This window comes from Stenella coeruleoalba (assembly GCF_951394435.1).
Source record: "Stenella coeruleoalba genome assembly, chromosome: 4".
In the NCBI taxonomy this organism is placed as follows: Eukaryota; Metazoa; Chordata; class Mammalia; order Artiodactyla; family Delphinidae; genus Stenella; species Stenella coeruleoalba.
The window spans coordinates 110108428-110126018 of record NC_137149.1 but is presented as its reverse complement, the minus strand read 5'-3'; positions in this window follow the sequence as shown (position 1 = coordinate 110126018).

Sequence of the window (17591 nt, the reverse complement as noted above, 5' to 3'; positions counted from 1 at the left end):
AAATATACCACTTCTCATAGCAGAAAAATGTTGATCTCTAAATGCCTTTTTTGCAGGTGTAAGGTCTGGAAGAATTTTGACCAGGATAAGTGGCAGAGGAGCAGAGCCAAAAGGAATCTGTTTTTCCCTTATACAGCAGAAACCAACACAACATTGTAAAGCAATTATACTCCAATAAAGATATTAAAAAAAATTATCTTGCTCTCAAAAAGCTGCTTAAGCTTAATTGAATTATTTTAGTTCCTTTTCATTTCTCCCCTCCAGGTAGAAAGGCTGAGAAAGTAATATAAATCGGTAAGGGGCAGTTAAGGGGGAAAAACTGAAATAGATTATTTGCTTCTAAAATCACAGACTTTAAGCAATTCAGGGTTGGAAAGAAGTACATCCGTCATCTGTCTGGTATCAGGGTTGTCTATCTCCTGTGTAGTCATGATGGGAATTATAACAAGATAAGTGAAACTACCACTCCTGTCTTGGGAAGTTTGATCAATGGAGTGGGCCCTTGCCCTAGTTTTCTGCTGTAGAGTCACCGTGAGGTTGTAAAGAGCAAGGATGTGAAAGAACTTTGTAAGCTGAACACTTACCTAATATAAGTTTATGGTGAGGGTGGAGGTGGGGTGGAAGCTATAGGAAATTTAGCTTGCTGTCTGAAAATTGCATCACAAGCGCTGCCTCTCCTGCTTCCTGAACTTTGCTGAATTGCTTTATACCTCTTGCAGATTGTAAAGGCCTCCACAGTTAGGCCCTACGATTTTCCCCAAATCAGGATACACTCTCGCCCTTGGGCTGGTCTCTTCACTGTCAGCACTTCTGCCATCAAGCTAGCAGCTGGTAGGATGACTAGGACCTGGCCTTCAGGGCAAACAGGCCTGTGTGAGAATTCTCCCTGTGATACTTGCCAGCGGGAGACCTCAGACCAGTGATGAACCTCCCTCACAGCCACCACCTCATCTGCCAAGCCTGAGCTGTTGTGAACATTAAACAGAGTTGGTATATATTAAAGCCTGTGACGGGCTGAATTGTATTGCCCTGAAATTCATATAGTGAAGTCCTAGCCCCCAGTAACTCAGAATGTAACCATATTTGGTGATAAGGTCTTTAAAGAGGTTATTAAGTTAAAATGAGGTCATTAGGGTGCGCCCTAAACCATTACATGTCCTTATAAGAGGAAATTTGGACACACAAAGAGACACTTGTACACAGAGAGATGACTGTGTGAATGCACAGGGAGAATATTGCCATCTACAAGCCAAGGAAAGAGGCTTCAGGAGAAACCAACCCTTCCAACACCTTGATCTCAGACTTCTGGCCTACAGAACTGTGAGAATATGAATGTGTTTTTTAACCACTCTGTCTGTGGTGTTTTGTTATGGCAGCCCAAGCAAACTTAATATGAAGCTGTACTGTAGTACTGAACTGCGCAGAAAAGATACTCTACCAATGCAGTTTACTAGAAAGTGTTCCCTTTTCTACCCCAACTCTGCTTTTTTGTCTCAAAGCACAAGTTTTAGCCCTTACAGTGTTCATAACAGTGGTAGGCTGAATACAACCTTCCAAAGATGTCCGTGTCCTAATGCCAGAGTCAGCAAATATATTTCCTTATATGGAAAGGGGCTTTGCAGATGTAATTGAGAAGGACCTTGAGAAAGGGAAATTATCCTGGTTTATCTGGGTGGGTGCAGTGTAATCACAAAGATCTTTACAAGAGGGAGGAAAGAAAGTCAAAGTCAGTAGTAGCAGATGTGATGACAGAAGCAAGAGGTTAGAGTGAGGCAAGAAAGGGTTTGCAAGCCAAGAAACATAGGTGGCCTTTAGAAGCTGAAAAAGACAAGGACACAGATTCTCCCCTCTGAGCCCCTAGAGGGAACCAGCCCTGCTGACACCTTGACTTTAGCCCAGTGAGACTGAGTTTGGACTTCTGACCTCCAGAATAGCAAGATCATAAATTTGTGTGGTTTTAAGTCACTAAATTTGTGGTAATTTGTTGCAGCATCAACAAGGAAACTAAAACAACTATTTGAGCTCTATTGAGCTGTCCTCTGAACCGCCAGAGCTCCTCATTGGCATCAGTAGAGCAGTGGTTAAGAATGCAAGTCCAGGTGACAGCTTGCCTGGGTTTGAATCTCTCTTTTAACACCTGCCAGTTACCTGATCTCCCTGTGGTTCTGTTTCTCAAATGGGGCTAATAATAGTACCCTTCTCATGGATTTAAAAATGATCTGTCTCGGGCTTCCCTGGTGGCGCAGTGGTTGAGAGTCCACCTGCCAATGCAGGGGACACGGGTTCGTGCCCCGGTCCGGGAAGATCCCATGTGCCGCGGAGCGGCTGGGCCCGTGAGCCATGGCCGCTGAGCCTGTGCGTCCGGAGCCTGTGCTCCGCAATGGGAGAGACCACGACAGTGAGAGGCCTGCGTACAGAAAAAAAATAAAATAAAAAAAAGAATGAGTTTACGTCTCTGACATAACATAATAAATACTCAATGAATATTTTAAATAAATTCACTTGAAAACAAGAAAGTTTTTTTTGGCTGTGCAGCTTGTTCTTAGTTCTCTGACCAGGGATTGAACCCAGGCCCTCGGCAGTGAAAGCACGGAGTCCTAACCACTGGACCGCCAGGGAATTCCTGAAAACAATAAAGTTTTTAACACAAATTAATTAATTACTAACTGAAAATTGTTAAGATCTCATGATGTGCAAAAGAACGTAGGGAAAAGGTATGCAGTTTCATAATTTCTCCCCATCCCTGCCTTCGGGTTTCTGAGTGCCTCGGTTTTATTCCTGGCTGGTGTTTATTTTGTGTACAGGTAGGCCCTCCTTCAGAGTCAGATGTGAATGAAATTACAATAACAGGTGCGGATGTGCTCCAGCAGGAAGGAACAGCAAGTGCGAAGCCTGGAAATAGGGACAAACCAAGCAGATTCAAGGAACAACAAGGTCAGATTTCTTATTTATTTCCAGAGCCATGCTGCATTTTAACACATGGTGGTGAGGCTGCTGCTAGAAGGTGCAAACGGTGTCACCACTTTTGAAAAAAGTGTGGCAGTTTCTTAGAGTTAATTCTGCCTTTACCAATTGACCCAGCAATCCCATGCCTAGGCATTTACCCAAGAGAAAAGGGAGCAGGTTCACACAAAAACCTGCACATGAATGTTTACAGCAGCTCAATTTATAATCGCCCCAAACTGGAAAAAACCCAAATGTCCTTCAACTGATAAAGGGTAAATAATCTGTGGCACATATATATGATAGAACACTACTCAGCGGTAAAAAGGAACAAATTACTGATCAAGGCAGCCACGTGCATGGGTCTCAAACGCATTATACCAAGTGAAAGAAACCAGACTCCAAAAGCAGGGTACTGTAGGATTCCATCTATATGATATCCTGGTAAAGGTAAAACTATGGGGATAGAAAACAAATCAGTTGTCGCTAGAAACTGGCGGTCAGGGGAGAGGTTGACTATAAAAAGGCACGAGGGAGTTTGGAGGAAAGCTGGAACTGTTCTGTATCTTGATTGCAATGATTTTACACAATTGTATACATTTGTCAAAATACAGAGAAATGTACATACACACAGAGATGAATTTTACTGTATGTTAATTATACCACTCACACACAAAAACTGAATGGAAGTCTTTTCATCAAGTTAAGGTGAAAACAGTCAAAATGCAATCACATTGTTGTTATGCTAATTAAGCTAGAAGCTAAAATTTTATCCATCCACATATAGATTTATGCTCCGGAAGAACCACTCTTTTTCCAACACCTAGAGTCATTCATTTAATCATTATTTATCGTATACCTACTGTATGCTATGCACTGTTCTATGTTCTGAGGATACCTCAATGAACAAGATGTGTCCCTACCTTCCTAGAGCTTGCATTTTAATAACAAATAAATAAGTGAATAGATGCATAGGTAAATAAATACATACACTATTTAAAATAATATAATTTGACATAGTGGTAAGTTGTAAAGAAAATAAAACATGGTAAAGGGAAAGAGAGTTATGGGGCAAGGAGACTATTTTTTTTTCCTTTTGGCCACACAACACGGCATGTGGTATCTTAGTCCCCCAACCAGGGATTGAACCTGCACCCCCTGCATTAGAAGCATGGAATCTTAACCACTGGACTGCCAGGGAATTTCCCAGGAAGGAGACTATTTTTGATAGAGCGCCAGGGAAGAAATTCTGAGTGGCAGTTGAACAGAGGCTTAAACGATGTGATGGAAGGACTGTGTAATAGCTGTGGCAAGACTGTTCCAGGAAGAGGGAACAGCACGAATATCAACCTTGAAACAAGGATGAATCAAGCAGATACAAGGAGCAACCAGATTGCCGGATTTCTGGTCTTGTTTCCATAGTCCACTATCATGCCACATTATGAATTCAGATCACTTTAATTTATACCTATCAAAATTATAATATACTGGGGAAAGTTTAGTCTATTTATCCCAAAAAGATAACTGGAAGATACAATCATGCACAACTACTGTCAAAAAGTGGGAAGCAAAACAAAACAACTGTGCCAATTCTTAGTTGCAAACTGGTCAATCTCAGCAGACAATTTATCGAGAGAACATCAGAAATCTCACAGAGAGGCTTCCCTGGTGGCGCAGTGGTTCAGAGTCCGCCTGCCGATGCAGGGGACGCGGGTTCGTGCCCCGGTCCGGGATGATCCCACATGCTGCGGAGCAGCTGGGCCCGTGAGCCATGGCCTCTGTGCCTGCGCATCCGGAGCCTGTGCTCCACAACGGGAGAGGCCACAACAGTGAGAGGCCCGCGTACCGCAAAAAAAAAAAAAAAAAAAAAAAAAAGAAAGAAAAAAAAGAAATCGCACAGAAATGAAGAACCGGTGTGCTTGTTATCAAGTTATTGCCTCTCAGGTCTAAACTCAACCCACATTATCTGCTTTACAATAATGGGGCTGGACCCTTGTAAGCATTTCTCCTTGGCATTGAGCATGATATTAAACTTTGTCAGTAGAGGGTGCTGGAGGGACATTGCAGGAGGAAGGGGCTCCCTTTCCGGATTCAGGTGCGTTTCTATTTTCTTCTTGTTTCTACATGTGGCTGTCAGCAGCATGTGGTCAGGATTTCAGTAATGCTCCTCCCCAGCTATGAGCTGAATTGAGTTCCCCCAAAATTCATAAGTTGAAGTCCTAAATCCCCAGAACCTTAGAAAGTGACTGTATTTGGAGATAGGGCCTTTAAAAAGGTAGTTAAGGTTAAATGAGGTCATTAGGAGGGGCCCTAATCTGATATAACTGGTGTCCGTATAAGCGGAGATCACACAGAGGGCAAACCATGTGAAGACACTGGAGGAAGGCCATCTACAAGCCAAGAAGAAAGGTCTCAGAAGAAATCAACCCTGGTGACAATTTTTTCTTGGACTTCTAGCCTTCTAGCCTCCAGAACTGTGAGGAAATAAATTTCTGTTGTTTAAGCCACATAGTCTGTGGGACTTTGTTATGGCAGCCCTAGTAAATTAACACACCAGCTGTGCACATAAAGGTAAGCTCTCAGTCCCTACACAGCTAGGCGACCACCTTGCTGCAGCCCTCCTGACATCAGGCCTCATGACTACCAGCTGGAAAATGGGTTCTTGTGCCCATAACCCCTGCACAGGCCCACGTGCCAGCCCCTGTCCTTCTGTACTCCAGAGTGTTTGCCATCCTTGCCCATGTGTACCCCAGAGGATGCTTCCTCTTGCCAATTCTGACCATGGCTTCCCGGCCAAGTTCAGCCTTCCTCTCCCCAGATGGGTGTTCCCTGCTTGTCTGGTGGCTATAGACCATCTGGCTGAGGGCCACCCAGCAGCTTGGCCATGGGCTACAATCCAGTGGGCTACAACCACTCCTTCCCCCACAGGTTTGAGTTCCAGCTTAAGGACAGGGAGACATTCCAAGTTTGTTTCTTCCTTGGGTACTTTTCTCAGACCTAGGGTATTCTTTTTTTTATTTTTTATTTGTTTTGCAGTATGCGGGCTTCTCACTGTTGTGGCCTCTCCCATTGCGGAGCACAGGCTCTGGACGCGCAGGCTCAGTGGCCATGGCTCACGGGCCCAGCCGCTCCGCAGCATGTGGGATCTCCCCGGACCGGGGCACAAACCCATGTCCGCTGCATCTTCAGGCGGACTCTCAACCACTGCGCCACCAGGGAAGCCCTAGGGTATCCTTTAGAGTTCTCTTTACCTCTCATAGTTATCACCCTGTTATACTTAATAGTTCTTTATATTAAACTTTCCCTGTTCATATTATGCTTAGACTCTCACTGCTGCAGTCTGTTACAGAATCAGTACTGCGAGCAGCCCTAAGAGGTAGACCTGTAAAAATGGGATTGGGCAGTTTGTTTGCTGATGCCCTTGCATTTGAGCACAGTGTTGAGCTCCTTGCCAATGGGATATGGGAAGCTAGTGGTTCCTGGCATGCTGGGATAGCACAATCAAACTATCACCTGTGTTTGATTGTAACGAAGTGCAAACTGAAGCAAATGTCTTAGCATCCCAAGTGGTTGCTGCACCTGCCTGTGACAGCAGTCAGTGATGACGATAAGGGATGTGGTGTGAGATCAATTTTTCTGAGTTTGCTTGAGTACTTACAGAAAGAAAATGACAAACTCAAATCTTTGAACTCTCAGCTCAAGTCACAGTTGGAGAACCAGAAAGCTCCCATGACAGCCCTAAAAGAATCTTTTCTTTTTACCCAGAGAGCTGGTACTACTGAAAATTAAACATAAAATTTAATTGTTTGGATTGCTGAATTAAAACAATGGTGGAACTTACAGTTTCTAAGCCTCTCTTTTGTACGAGAGAAGCTTGCAAACTAAGTCCAAGCCAACTAGCCTTCCTTTGCTTAAATACCTGTGAAAACCTCATCTGAGGCAGATGTCTTGAAATGGGTCTTTCATTTTCCTGAAGACCCAGCCCAGTTTTGTGACTAGATGCATAACTAAGGTTAAACCTCAGCATGTTCCCACAGGACAGGTACACATTATGACCCAGGAAGAAATACTTTACCCCCTGAAAGAACTGCCACACTTTTCTAATATATCTCCCATGTAGGAGTTTATTCTAAAGATGTTAAAACCAGAAGAGTGGAATATAACACTAGGTCAGGCCAAATGTATTGATATGAGTGCACTTACCGGAAAGCTTTCCTGGCATAATGTGGAGGAGGGAATGCAAAGGCTTAAGGAGATAGGAATGTTGGACCTGATTTATCACATGCACTCTGTACATCCACCTCCCAGCTATGTTCCAGGAAAAGACCCAGGAGACAAGTCTCTTCACTAAGGCACCTACATTCTTGGAAATCTCTGTCATTCTTTTTTTTTTTTTTTTTTTTTTTGCAGTACGCGGGCCTCTCACTGTTGTGGCCTCTCCCGTTGCGGAACACAGGCTCCGGATACGCAGGCACAGTGGCCATGGCTCACGGGCCCAGCCACTCCGCGGCATGTGGGATCTTCCTGGACAGGGGCACGAACCCGTGTCCCCTGCATCGGCAGGCGGACTCTCAACCACTGCGCCACCAAGGAAGCCCCAGAGTCCTTGCTTTAACCGTCAGTCATATTGCCCTTTCACAGGCAATAACACAGTCACACACAAAGGAATTGAGAAGGACTGTATCAGTGGTCCTGTAATTTGAGCTAGGACTGATGCAAAAAAATAAGAACCACTTTAATTTATAATAAAGATCTAGAAACAGGAAGTGGAAATCCCCAAATGGTGTGAGATAAGTGTGGAACCCCATAAAGGGGATCAAGGTCATCCTGAAAATATTCCCCTGGCACAGAGGTTAGCTTTTATGGCCAGTTCCTTAGAAAGGGGAACCAGAAATTGACATATGGACTTTTAGAATTGTGTAAAGTACAGAATGGATTCAATCATTTTTCAATACCTTTGTCTTCTTCATAAGATCCTGAATTACAGAATCTCTCTGGGAAAATTTGTATGTTGATAACTGGACAGAATGAACCCTACCTGATAATTATCATCTTTATCCTGTTTTTTTCCCTTTTTTTCAATTTTATTTTACTTATTTTTTTATACAGCAGTTCTTATTAGTCATCAGTTTTATACACATCAGTGTATACATGTCAATCCCAATCTCCCAATTCATCCCACCACCAACACACTCGCGCCACTTTACCCCTCGTGTCCATATGTTTGTTCTCTACATCTGTGTCTCAATTTCTGCCCTGCAAACTGGTTCATCTGTACTATTTTTCTAGGTTCCACATATATGCGTTAATATATAATATTTGTTTTTCTCTTTCTGACTTACTTCACTCTGTATGACACTCCCTAGATCCACCAACGTCTCTACAAATGACCCAATTTCATTCCTTTTTGTGGCTGAGTAATATTCCATTGTATATATTTACCACATCTTCTTTATCCATTCATCTGTCGATGGGCATTTAGGTTACTTCCATGACCTGGCTATTGTAAATAGTGCTGCAATGAACATTGGGATGCATGTGTCTTTTTGAATTATGGTTTTCTCTGGGTATATGCTCAGCAGTGGGATTGCTGGATCATATGGTAATTCTATGTTTAGTTTTTTCAGGAACCTCCATACTGTTCTCCATAGTGGCTGTATCAATTTACATTCCCACCAACAGTGTTAGAGGGTTCCCTTTTCTCCACACCCTCTCCAGCATTTGTTGTTTGTAGATTTTCTGATGATGCCCATTCTAACTGGTGCGAGGTGATACCTCATTGTAGTTTTGATTGACATTTCTCTAATAATTAGTGATGTTGAGCAGCTTTTCTTGTGCTTCTTGGCCATCTGTATGTCTTCTTTGGAGAAATGTCTATTTAGGTCTTCTGCCCATTTTTGGATTGGGTTGTTTATTTTTTAATATTATGCTGCATGAACTGTTCATATATTTTGGAGATTAATCCTTTGTCTGTTGAATTGTCTGCAAATATTTTCTCCCATTCTGAGGGTTGTCTTTTCATATTCTTTATGGTTTCCTTTGCTGTGCAAAAGCTTTTAAGTTTCATTAGGTCCCATTTGTTTATTTTTGTTTTTATTTCCATTACTCTAGGAGGTGGATCAAAAATCATCTTGCTGTGATTTATGTCAAAGAGTGTTCTTCCTATGTTTTCCTCTAAGAGTTTTATAGTGTCCGGTCTTACATTTAGGTCTCTAATCCATTTTGCATTTATTTCTATGTATGGTGTTAGGGAATGTTCTAATTTCACTCTTTTACATGTAGCTGTCCAGTTTTCCCAGCACCACTTATTGAAGAGACTGTCTTTTCTCCATTGTATATCATTGCATCCTTTGTCATAGATTAGTTGACCATAGGTGCATAGGTTTACCTCTGGGTTTCTATTTTGTTCCATTGATCTCTGTTTCTGTTTTTGTGCCAGTACCGTATTGTCTTCATTACTGTAGCTTTGTAGTATAGTATGAAGTCAGGGAGTCTGATTCCTCCAGCTCCATTTTCTCCCCTCAAGACTGCTTTGGCTAATCGGGGTCTTTTGTGTCTCCATACAAATTTTAAGATTTTTTGTTCTAGTTCCATAAAAAATGCCATTGGTAATTTGATAGGGATTGCATTGAATCTGTAGATTGCTTTGGGTAGTATAGTGATTTTCACAATATTGATTCCTCCAATCCAAGAACATGGTATATCTCTCCATCTGTTGCTATCATCTTTAATTTCTTTCATTAGTGTCTTATAGTTTTCTGCATACAGGTCTTTTGTCTCCCTAGGTAGGTTTATCCCTAGGTATTTTATGCTGTGTGTTGCAATGGTAAATGGGAGCGTTTCATTAATTTCTCTTTCAGATTTTTCATCATTAGTGTATAGGAATTCAAGAGATTTCTGTGCATTAATTTTGTATCCTGCAACTTTACCAAATTCATTAATTAGCTCTAGTAGTGTTCTGGTGGCATCTTTAGGATTCTCTATGTATAGTATCATGTCATCTGCAGACAAGGACAGTTTTACTTCTTCTTTTCCAACTTGTATTCCTTTTATCTCTTTTTCTTCTTTGATTGCCATGGCTAGGACTTCCAAAACTATGATGAATAATAGTAGTGAGGGTGGACATCCTTGTCTTGTTCCTGATCTTACAGGAAATGCTTTCAGTTTTACACCATCGAGAATGATGTTTGCTGTGGGTCTGTCATATACGGCCTTAATTATGTTGAAGTAGGTTCTCTCTCTGCCCACTTTCTGGAGAGTTTATGTCATAATTTGGTGTTGAATTTTGTCAAAAGCTTTTTCTGCATCTATTGAGATGATCATACAGCTTTTATTCTTCAGTTTGTTAATATGGTGTATCACATTGATTGACTTGCATATATTGAAGAATCCTTGCATTCCTGGGATAAATCCCACTTGATCATGGTGTATGATCCTTTTAGTGTGTTGTTGGATTCTGTTTGCTAGTATTTTGTTGAGGATTTTTGCATCTATATTTATCAGTGATATTGGCCTGTAATATTCTTTTTTTGTAGTATCTTTGTCTGGTTTTGGTATCAGGCTGAGGGTGGCCTTATAGGATGAGTTTGGGAGTGTTCCTTCCTCTGCAAATTTTTGGAAGAGTTTGAGAAGGATGGGTGTTAACTCTTCTCTAAATGTTTGATAGAATTCACCTGTGAAACCATCTGGTCCTGGACTTTTGTTTGTTGGAAGATTTTTAACCACAGGTTCAATTTCATTACTTGTGATTGGTCTTTTCATATTTTCTATTTCTTCCTGGCTCAGTCTTGGAAGGTTATACCTTTCTAAGAATGTGTCCATTTCTTCCAGGTTGTCCATTTTATTGGCATAGAGTTGCTTGTAGTAATCTCTTAGGATGCTTTGTATTTCTGCGGTGTCTGTTGTAACTTCTCCTTTTTCATTTCTAATTTTATGATTTGAGTCCTCTCTCTCTTTTTCTTGATGAGTCTGGCTAATGGTTTATCAATTTTGTTTATCTTCTCAAAGAACAAGCTTTTAGTTTTATTGATATTTGCTACTGTTTTCTTTGTTTCTAATTCATTTATTTCTGCTCTGATCTTTACGATTTCTTTCCTTCTGCTAACTTTGGGTTTTGTTCATTCTTCTTTCTCTAGTTCCTTTAAGTGTAAGGTTATATTGTTTATTTGAGATTTTTCTTGTTTCTTGAGGTAGGCTTGTATAGCTATAAAATTCCCTCTTAGAACTGCTTTTGCTTCATCCCATAGGTTGGATCGTCATGTTTTCATTATCATTTGTCTCTAGGTATTTTCTGATTTCCTCTTTGATTTCACAGTGATCTCTTGGTTGTTTAGTGATGTATTGTTTACCCTCCATGTGTTTGTGTTTTTACGTTTTTTTTCCCTTAAATCATTTCTAGTCTCATAGCGTTGTGGTCACAAAAGATGCTTGATATGATTTCAATTTTGTTAAGTTTACTGAGGCTTGATTTGTGACCCAAGATGTGATCTCTCCTGGAGAATGTTCCGTACACACTGGAGAAAGTGTAATCTGCTGTTTTTGGATGGAATATCCTATAAATATCAACTAAATCTATCTGGTCTATTGTGTCATTTAAAGCTTCTGTTTCCTCATTTATTTTCATCTTGGATGATCTGTCCATTGGTGTAAGTGAGGTGTTAAAGTCCCCCACTACTACTGTGTCACTGTTGATTTCCTCTTTTATAGCTGTTAGCAGTTGCCTTATGTATTGAGGTCCTCCTATGTTGGGTGCATATATATTTATAATTGTTATATCTTCTTCTTAGATTGATCCCTTGATCATTATGTAGTGTCCTTCCTTGTCTCTTGTAACATTCTTTTTTTTAAAGTCTATTTTATCTGATAGCAGTATAGCTACTCCAGCTTTCTTTTGATTTCCATTTGCATGGAATATCTTTTTCCATCTCCTCACTTTCAGTCTGTATGTGTCCCTAAGTCTGAAGTGGGTCCCTTGTAGACAGCATATATATGGGTCTTGTTTTGTATGCATTCAGGAAGCCTGTGTCTTTTGGTTGGAGCATTTAATCCATTCACGTTTAAGGTAATTATCAATATGTATGTTTCTATGACCATTTTCTTAACTGTTTTGGAGTTGTTTTTGACGGTCCTTTTCTTCTCTTGTGTTTCCCACTTAGAGAAATTCCTTTAGCATTTGTTGTAGAGCTGGTTTGGTGGTGTTGAATTCTCTTAGCTTTTGCTTGTCTGTAAAGCTTTTGATTTCTCCATTGAATCTGAATGAGATCATTGCCAGGTAGAGTAATCTTGGTTGTAGGTTCTTCCCTTTCATCACTTTAAGTATATCATGCCACTCCCTTCTGGCTTATAGAGTTTCTGCTGAGAAATCAGCTGTTAACCTTATGGGAGTTCTCCTATATGTTATTTGTCATTTTTCCCTTGCTGCTTTCAATAATTTTTCTTTGTCTCTAATATTTGCCAATTTGATTACTATGTGTCTTGGCATGTTTCTCCTTGGGTTTATCCTGTGTGGGATTCCTTGCCCTTCCTGGACTAGGGTGGCTATTTCCTTTCCCATGTTAGGGAAGTTTTTGACTATAATCTCTTCAAATATTTTCTCGGATCCTCTCTCTCTCTCTTCTCCTTCTGGTACCCGTATAATGCGAATTTTGTTGCGTTTAATGTTGTCCCAGAAGTCTCATAAGCTCTCTTCATTTCTTTTCATTCATTTTTCTTTAATATGTTCCATAGCAGTGAATTCCACCATTCTGTCTTCCAGGTCACTTATCCGTTCTTCTGCCTCAGTTATCCTGCTATTTATTCCTTCTAGTGTAGTTTTCATTTCAGTTATTGTATTGTTCATCTCTGTTTGTTTGTTCTTTAATTCTTCTACGTATTTGTTAAACATTTCTTTCATCTTCTCGATCTTTGCCTCCATTCTTTTTCTGAGGTCCTGGATCATCTTCACTATCATTATTCTGAATTCTTTTTCTGGAAGGTTGCCTATCTCCACTTCATTCAGTTGTTTTTCTGGGGTTTTATCTTGTTCCTTCATCTGTTACATAGTCCTCTGCCTTTTCACCTTGTCTGTCTTTCTGTGAATGTGGATTTTGTTCCACAGGCTGCAGAATTGTAGTTCTTCTTGCTTCTGCTTTCTCCCATCTGGTGGATGAGGCTATCTAAGAGGCTTGTGCACGTTTCCTGATGGGAGGGACTGGTGGTGGGTAGAGCTGACTGTTGCTCTGGTGGGCAGAGCTTAGTAAAACGTTAATCTTCTTGACTGATGTTGGGTGGGGCTGTGTTCCCTCCCTGTTGGTTGTCTGGTCTGAGGTAACCCAACATTGGAGCCTACCTGGGCTCTTTGCTGGGGCTAATGGCGGAGTCTGGGATGGCTCATGCCAAGGAGTACCTCCCAGAACTTCTGCTGCCAGTGTCCTTGTCCCCATGGTGAGCCACAATGACCCCCTGCCTCTGCAGGAGACCCCCCAACACTAGCAGGTCAATCTGATTCAGTCTTCCCTGGGGTCACTGCTCCTTCCCCTGAGTCCTGATGGGCACATTGCTTTGTGTGCGCTCTCCAAGGGTGGAGTCTCTGTTTCTCCCAGTCCTGTCGAAGTCCTGCAATCAAATCCTGCTAGCCTTCAAAGTGTGATTCTCTAGGAATTTTTCTTCCCATTGCCAGAATCCCAGGTTGGGAAGCCTGATGTAGGGCTCAGAACCTTCACTCCAATGGGTGGTATTCTGTGGTATAAGTGTTCTCCAGTCTGTGAGTCACCCCCCCCCCAGCAGTTATGGGATTTGATTTTACTGTGATTGCACCCCTCTTACCATCTCATTGTGGCTTCTCCTTTGTCGTTGGATGTGGGGTATATTTTTTGGTGAGTTCCAGTGTCTTCCTGTTGATGATTGTCCAGCAGCCAGTTGTGATTTTGGTGTTCTCGCAAGAGGGAGTGAGAGCACGTCCTTCTACTCTGCCATCTAGGTTCAGGGCATCACCTTTATTCTGATATCTAGTCTCCTGTATTGTGTGTGTGTGCACGCACTTGTGTATAATGTTTGCAATATGTATCAAGAGCATGGACAATGTGATATACATGTGTTTGTTAGTTTTAATCTAGGGATAGTAATTAAGCATGTGAAAGCCCCTCATCAGGAATTTACTCCCCAGAATATATTTGAAATGCCTTTATCAAGTCTCCACATTCCAGAGGACTTATTACAAGTGGTTCAACTATTTCTATCTCAATATGCTAATTGTTAATAAGCTTAAGAAACAATAGAAATAATTTTAATTGAAAAATGAGCAGTGTTTAAGTAGTATATATTAACTGTCAGTACTGTAGAGGCACTTCTGCACTTATATGTACAGGAATATATGAATTTATGAGCCCAGCAGACTATGTCTTTCAGAGTAGTTTCTTTGGCTCTGGCTCTGTTCTAGACCTGAAGTTTCTGCTACCTGTTCTAACTAGTGAGTGAGTTGCACTTGCCTCTAGAATATTATTGAACCTGCCTGGATTAACCCTTTCATGCAAGATATTTGGCAATAGGCCAGCAGTGGTGACAACTGGTCATCTATGAAAAAATCCATTCTGCCTTCTTCGTAGGTGCATGACTACACCATACTTACGGCCTACCTAATGGATAGCTATAGTCACACAGCTATGTTTTGTCTGATGGAATGTAAGAGAATGTGAGCCTAGATTTTTGGGCCTAAGCCTTAAGACCATGAGTATGCCTCCTCCATGTTCTTTTCCCTTCTTGCCATTTGGGTAGCTAGGGCCTTGGCCATGCAGGCAACGAGGCCCTGGAGATGGTGGAACATCATGTTAGAAGGAACCTGAGTCCCTGCATAACTGCATGGAATAGAGGCCACCAACTGACTTGAAACGTTCCCTTTAGACCCTTGCTTTAAACTACTGTACTACTGTTGGATCTCTTTGCTGCAACAGCTTTGCCTTACCTCAACTAATACCTCAACTAGTACCTAATGGATTGAGCTGAACTTATAGAAACAGGGTACCTGCTTGCTAATAATGACAGGCAGAGCAGAATTTAGTCTGAGGGTTGATACTAGAGTAACATGCCAACTTTTAGTGACTTCTAAGTTTAAAGACATGAAGTCTTCACCTACCTTTAACCGTGGGAGGTCTTCAACATCTCCCAGTAAGAATCTAACAGTTGTTAACAGCCAGTTAGACTTAGTTTAGTTTGCAACATGCCCAGTCTGAGCTCAGGGAGAGAAAGGGAGACACCAAGAATAACTCAGGTGTCTGGCTTGGGCAACTGGGGGACAGAATGGCATTTTCTAAGTGAAGAGACAAAAGGATGAGTTCACTTTAGGATATGTTGAGTTTGAGGTGACTGCAAGATTTCCAGGTAGATCCAGAGTGAAATATTCAGGCTTAGAAATCAGAAGAGAGAGATCTGGTTTCGGGATAAAGGTTTGGGACTCATCCACATATGGAGATTACCTTAGGAGAGGGTATGAAGTGAGCAAATCAGAAGGACTAGGCCAGAGCTTTAAAGAGAGCAGGCATTTAATGGATGAGGGAAGAAGAGGAACCTGCGGAGGAGATGGCGAGGCGGAGGGGTATTAGGAATTAACCAGAACACTGATTTCCTGGAAGCCAAAGAGGGGACCTATCAGGAATGAGAGAGCAGTTAATAGTTCCAGATCCCAGAGAGAGGGATGAATTTGGATGGTGCAGTGAGAGCAGGAGCCAGACTGCAGTGGATTTAAGGTGGGAGTTAATAAAAGAAATAGAGTCAACTTTTCAAGAATTTTGGCTCTGAGTATGAGGAAAGAAATAAGACAAGAGCTGATAGAGGAGGACCAGTCTAAGGAAGTTGTTATTTTGTGTTGAGTTCACATGAGAGAAATGTGAGCTTATGTAAACACTGATGGGAAGGATCCATCAGAGGGTTAGGGTGGAGGATGTGCAGGAGAAGATGGTTGGTGGACTAAGGCCCCTGAGAGAGCAGGAACGGAAGCACAGGTAGAGGAAATAATGTTTTACTTGGAACTCAATATTCGGAAGTCAAATGTCAGCTGAAAACTCTAGCCTCTCATGCTCATCATGGCCAGATGTATGGCCTCTGTTTCATTCTGCATCCACCAAGGACTCAGCACTCATTCCTTCTCCAGTTTTCAGGGGGAAAATATCTAGTAACCCAGGCATTTCATAATTTTTCTAGAATCTACTTGGAATTTGAAGGATCCATAGAGAGGGTCGTTGTGCAATGCCAGCATAATAGCATCCTTAGACCTATAGGAAAATCACCCGTGCTGGGCTCCGTGCTTTAGAGAGCCTTACTCTGACCTCTGACCCTCCCTACAGGGCAAGGAATCCATTGGGCCTGGAAGACATGCTCACCTGGGTCCAGCACCACTCCCTTCTATATCATGTTCAGGCTGCCTGAGAGCCCAGAATTATCTGCCCAAACAGCCCTGAACCAGCCCTTCAGGAGCTGTGCAGCCTGTTTCCTGACTCAGTCCTCCCAAGGGAAGACTGCCCAGTGGGAGTACATACCCATAGTCCCCAAGGGTGTCAAAGGGACACACGTTTTATAGAGAGGGTGTAGATATGTCTAGATATGCAGTTTAGTTTGGCCACACGTGGGCACAAAGCCTTTGCAGAGTGGGATGGGGCAATGGGTAGAAATAGAAGAGGAACTGGCTCTAGGCCAGGGAGGGGCAGCCAGGGAGCCAGCTGTCTCTATATTCTGCTGTAGAACCCCAAGGAGTCTGAGAAAGCTAAATTTGAACCTAACCTTTCAGGTCATTCTAAATGTATACTTGTCAAAAGTAGGAAGGTCAAACATATTTTATTTATGTTTTTATAGCTTTTAAATGTTTAGACATATGTTATACTGGCTTCTACTTACAGGCATATCTTGTTTTATTGTGCTTCACCTTATAGCACTTCACAGATATTACATTTTCTTTTTAAACCAGTTGAAGGCTTGTGGGTTGTCAGGTGATGGTTAGCATTTTTTAGCAATAAAGTATTTTTAAATTGAGGTATGTACATTTTTTTAGACATAATGTTATTGCATACTTAACAGACTATAATATAGGGTAAACATATCTTTTATATGCACTGGGAAACCAAAAAATTCGTGTGACTCACTTTATTGCAATATTTGCTTTACTGTGATGGTCTGCAACCAAACCCACAACATCCCTGAGGGTGTGCCTGTATACTCTTGCTCCGGACGCAGAGGTGTTCTGTGAAATAGGCTCTCAGAGGAAGGGTAGGGTTGGTGACCCTAATTTGTAGTGCTCACCAATTTCTGTGGTATAAATTCTCCTACCATGGATTATTTCCAGCTAGCAACATGACATCACTGCCAGAGTTGCACAACCGGCTTTCCTGAGCCAAACAGGAAAAGCCACATCCCTGCCCAAATCCACAAATATTCAGGGTTGGACTGGCCTGCATTGCGTCATCTTGCTTGCCTCTCTTTTTCTTATCCTACTCCTTCTCCTCCCCTCTTTTCGTCCTTTTTCCCTCTTAGGAACAACCTAACTTCTCCTCATAGATGGGTAATAGTTTTATAGCCATCTTCTGTTGCTTGAGTCTGGCCTTGGGTCTTAACCCTTCACCCTCACTAGCTTTTCAAAGTATTTCTTTCTTTCTTTTTTTCTTTTTACAAATTTATTTATTTAT